This window comes from Oncorhynchus mykiss, chromosome 9 (genome assembly GCF_057628025.1).
Source record: "Oncorhynchus mykiss isolate SJ-2025 chromosome 9, ASM5762802v1, whole genome shotgun sequence".
In the NCBI taxonomy this organism is placed as follows: Eukaryota; Metazoa; Chordata; class Actinopteri; order Salmoniformes; family Salmonidae; genus Oncorhynchus; species Oncorhynchus mykiss.
Genome location: NC_143030.1, coordinates 37,877,014 through 37,882,398, shown reverse-complemented (window position 1 = coordinate 37,882,398; position 5,385 = coordinate 37,877,014).

Genomic DNA, 5,385 nt, shown 5'->3' with positions numbered 1-5,385 from the left:
CGGTTTGAGCAAAAATGGAATTGACACATGAAGAGTGGGCCCGAAAGGTGGCTTTGACCCTACAGCCACAAGCCCAGGTACCTGCCCACTGGGCCTCACATGACAGTGACCGGGTGTGGTAATTTTCATTAATAATTAAGGTTAGGGTTAAGGATAGGGTTGGGGTTACAATGGTTAAGGTTAGGGTTAAGTTACGGGTTAGGTGAGGGGTTCGGTAGGTCTTGCAAGGTCCAATTGTCAATGGATGTGGAGAGCATAGTTCAACCTAGGAGTTACTCCCCATCGTATCCTTCTTTTTGGCTCCACGTTGTCTATGTATTTACTTCCGTGTCCGTCTGTCTTTTAGTCCTGGATGTTTTCAATCATAAGTATAATTAAGACTTATCCCCTTCCAAGATCCTAACTCCCAATTATCCCATGTCTAGTCAAATCCATCTGGTCTGTTTGGGTAAATTTGGCGTAGGATCAGGCAAAAGCCTTCGAGTTGCATACCTTATGCAGGTCCGGCCCTCAGTTGGTTGCTATGTGTCCATATCGAGTGTTTAGTCATTGATGTCCAGGTCCGCTTGATGTGGAAAGCATAGTTCAATCTAGGAGTTACTCCCCATCAGATCCTTCTTTTTAGCTCCACGTCTATGTGTTTACTTCCGTGTCCGTCTGTCTTTTAGGCCTGGATGTTTTCAATCATAAGTATAATTAAGAGTTAGGGGTTGGGGTTTGCAGTTAGGGTTTAGGGTGATTAAAAGCCAAACAATTTTAAAATCCAACGTGAAGTCCTGTTTACAAACGTTTTGCAGAGTTTTCTGCTTCTTCAGAGGGATCTTTTCCTCAACTGAGAATACCTGGTGCCTTTTAAAATGGGTGCAACTAGGAGGGAGAACCCCACTCACCGCTCCCAAAGTGGGCGTCTCTATCTTTCTGTTACCCTATTAGTCCAATTTAACAGAGAGAGCTACTAAATGGTGGGGAAATTATGGCATTTCAAGGGCTTATATGTTAAACTCCTCTTTCTTCTGTTTGCTTTTCAGTTCAGTTTTAAGGCCTTGTTATAAATGAACCCAGCAATATCCCCAATAACCTCATCTTTGTCATGATAGTCCCTCATTTGTCCCTCATCTCCCTCTCGGTTACTTTGCTTCCCCATCTTTCCCTCCCTATTCTGTCCCATTCTTTATATTGTTATTCTGTTCAGCTATATTTTATTTTCTATTATTCTTTACATTTTTATTCCTTAGTTGTTGTGTGTTGTTCTGTATATGGATACTATGCATTCCCTGTGGCACAACGAGACAAATCAAATAAATAAAATGAATAACAGTGTTGGTGGAAAGAAGAGTGATTCAATGTTATGTATTGTTTTAATTCAAAGGCGCTATTGCTCTCTCGGTGGGTCCGGACGTGGATGACCTGTGGACAGCGGAAGAGCAACACACAACACAAGGAGCAGAAACCAGCCCATGAAGGCAGCACTAGGGATAACACAGGAATGGCATGGGCTAGGGTTACGTTTTGAATAAGATTGTGTTTCAGGTCAGCTGATTTGCTTTCCGATGTACAGGCCTATCTCCTGTGTTTCCACCTCCCTTTAATAACACATTACTTTGGATGTAATACTTAAAAAGGCCCGTAGGTGTCCTCCTAAAATCATAAATTAAATGAAGTAGGTTCTAAAATGACTGTTTTTCTGGGTGTCAGTACAGGATCCGATAGGGTGAGAAATGCATTCAACCATAGTGTTCTTTGATAGGAACATAAAAGCAACATTGTGCATTCAATTGGTCGTATTGTTTTATTCTGTTAAATGAAAGGAAAAGACAAAAGAAAGGAAAAGCCAAACTAAACTAAATAAAACAAATATAAAGGGTATAAATATAAACCCTGTTCTGTTCCATCCATTTTTCTGTCTGTTAACCCATTTTCTAGAACTTCTCATTCAGGCCATTCAGTGTTATTGTCCGTAGGTGCTGGATCCACTCCCGTTCTACCCTCTTTCGCTGCCCATCGGTCCAGCCTAAATGTGACTGTAGACCTGATATGGTGAAGTGAGTGATGGGGTGCTCCTGAAACTGGGTTATGAGTACAATTTGTAGTTGTGCCCTTTTGATGTTATACAGGTGTTGTTTGATTATGGTTTCTATGGTGTGTTTGGTTTCTCCAATGTATTGTTTATTGTAAAGTGTGCATGTAATGATATAAATGACGTTATGTGTGTTTGATTGATTGATGTAGGGGTCTGATTCTATGTGAAAATATAGTTACTAGGGGAATGATAATAATCTGCTGATTTAATATTGATGACAAAGGAGAAGAGACAGAGGAAGTGTTACGGTTTAGTGATCGGTGCAGATCACTCCCCATAGGGGAGTCAGGGTTAGGGTAGAGGAGAGAGATAGGGGTTAGGTTGGGTATAGAATGAGAACCCTGGTTAGAATAATGGTGACGATTAAGGTTAGGAGTGGAGTTTGGGGAGAGGTTAAGGTTAGGGGTGAGGTTAGGGGTAGGATTAGAACCATGGTTAGGGTAATGGTGAAGGTTAGGAGTGGTATTTGGGGAGAGGTTAAGGTTAGTGGTAGGATTGAGGTCAAGGTTAGGAGAGGTGTATGATTTTGTGTTGTCTGTGAGTGTTGGATGAATGGGAAGGAGAGCGGCCAATGTGCTGTTTTTAATAGTTCTTAAGAATCGTTTTGAGTACCCTCTTCGTCTAAGTTCATTGGAAGGTGCATTTATTGCATGATCCAGGTCTTGTTTGCAAGATGATATTCTGTAGAACAGTATGATTTGTGACTATATTTATATCTATATATATGTACTTTGGTGCGAAAAGTGCAAATCAATCCCAGAACAACAGCAAAGGACCTTGTGAAGATGCTGGAGTAAACAGGTACAAAGTATCTATATCCATAGTAAAATGAGTCCTATATCGACATAACATGAAAGTCCGCTCAGCAAGGAAGAAGCCACTGCTCCAAAACCGCCATAAAAAAAGCCAGACTACGGTTTGCAATTGCACATGGGGACATAGACCGTACTCTTTGGAGAAATGTGAGGTTAGGGGTAGGATTAGAACACTGATTAGGGTAATGGTAAAGGTTAAGGTTAGGAGTGGGGTTTGGGGAGAGGTTACAGTTAGGGGTGAGGTTAGGGGTAGGATTACAACCCTGGTTAGGGTAATGGTGAAGGTTAAGATTAGGAGTAGGGTTAGGTTTTGAATATGATTGTGTTTTGCGTCAGCTGATTTACTTTCCGGTGCAGAAGGCCTATTTCCTGTTTATCCCCCTCCTTTTGATGATACGTTAGGGTTAGGGTTATGGGGTTAGGTGTAGGGTTAGGGTTGTGGTTGGGGTTAGGGTTAGGTTTAAGTTAGGTTAGGGTTAGGGTTAGTTTCTAGTTTTGAGTCGTTTGATCCACTTCCATCTCTGACACGTGGAAGCCGAAGGGGGGGAAAGGGAATGGGGTGCACTCCCCAGCATTGATGCGCGGGCTAGGGAGGTCCAGGCACACCCGGCCAAAGTTGTAGACCCCATGGTTGCCCATTGGTAAAAAAGCCATGGCTGGGCGTTACAGTCAGTCAGTCAGTAGTGTTGGGGTTAAGGGTAGGTTGGGGGTACACACGCATACACACAAACATATGAAGGGATATGCCTATACACATATTTTTTTACACACACAGAAGCATACACATACATCCCCACAAGGGGGGTTAGGGATAACATACAACATAACACTCCCCTTCATCCTTGTGTGTGTATGTATATAAGAGCTGTGTAAAACTCAAATTAAAACTCAAATGAAAAAGTTGCCAAAAGGAAACCCCTCCGATGTGTGTGGGGGACCTGCCTCCCTTACAGCAACACTACAGATCTAGAGGGGTCCCATCCATGACGCCTTTCTGCCTTACTCGGCTTCATCAGGTAGCAGGGAAAAAAATATGAATAAAAATTGCAAAAAGTTGTAATAATATGTGTATATATCGATATGTGCAGTGCGGTGTTCTGTGTGATTTACTTGCCTTTGATGTAGTATTGGTTAGGTGTGTAGAGCGAAATGCTGTCCGGTTGTCTCCCTGTAAAGTTGTGAGGTGTGCTGCCTCTCTGGTGTTTGGTGGGTGTGGCCCAGGTGGTAAGGATTATTTTTATATATTTTATATTTTAGATATTTTATTTGACCCCCTTTTCTCCCCAATTTTGTGGTATCCAATTGTTAGGAGTTACTATCTTGTCTCATCGCTACAACTCCCGTGCAGGCTCGGGATAGACGAAGGTCGAAAGCCATGGATAAGGTTAGGGTTAAGGTAAGAATGATTAAGGTTTTTTCATAGTCAAAAGGTCAAAAAGTGGTTTGGTTGTCCAGGCTGAGTACGGCGGGGCGAGGGATCCCCCAGTGAAAAGTTGCTCTGTGGGATCCAATGCTCCGCCAGACATCATCTGAGCACGCCAGGGATCTCCCGCCCCGGGATTAATTCCAGCGGCACCGCCTACCTCCCAAAGCAGCTTTTTGCTTTATTAAAAACTCGCACCACACTCAGAGAAAACACGCGCTACTCGACATACTACCAATCCAATTCTAAACTGGGATTGGACGGGGGGTGATGTTGTCCGATTGGTCTGCACAAAGGTACCCGGAGAGGTCCCGAAGGAGACCGGTCTTTCCAACTTAATAGGCCGTCTCATTTAAGGCATGGAAGGGCCTACGTTGCTTAGGAGGTAATCACTGCGGGGGAGTCCCCTGTGTTCGGGTCCCCAGAGTAGTTGGAGAAAAAATATTTCTCGTCCGTTGGGAGTGCAGGTGGGTTTATGTAAAAAGTTATTTTCTTTTTGGAAGATGGTGGGTTGGTGAGGAGATTGGTTAATATATTATTATCCAAGGGCCCATGGTCATGGTAACCCCAAGAGGAGAAAATTGAATTTTTTGTTAGAAATATATTAACGCTAGCCAATAGCCAGGGAAAATGCAGAGCGCCAAATTCAAATAAAATACTATAAAAATCCAACTTTCATTAAATCACACATGTAAGATACTCGATAAATAATCAATAAAATTGAAGACGGGATGATCTGTGTTCAATACAGGAAGACAACAAACTCAAGCATGCTTTCTGGTCTTGCGCAACTATCAAACAGTACACATGACCTGACACTTGTTCAAGATGGCCGTACTTCTTCATTACACAAAGGAATAACCTCAACTAATTTCTAAAGACTGGTGACATCCAGTGGAAGCGGTAGGAACTGGTTTCCCAATGAAAACTCATTGAATAGACAGTGACCTCAAAAAAAAAATCTGAATGGTTTGGCCTCTGGGTTTTGCCTGCTACATCCTAGGATGTGTGGTAGGATTTTTTATGAATTCATTTGCAAATTATGGTGGAAAATAAGTATTTGGTCA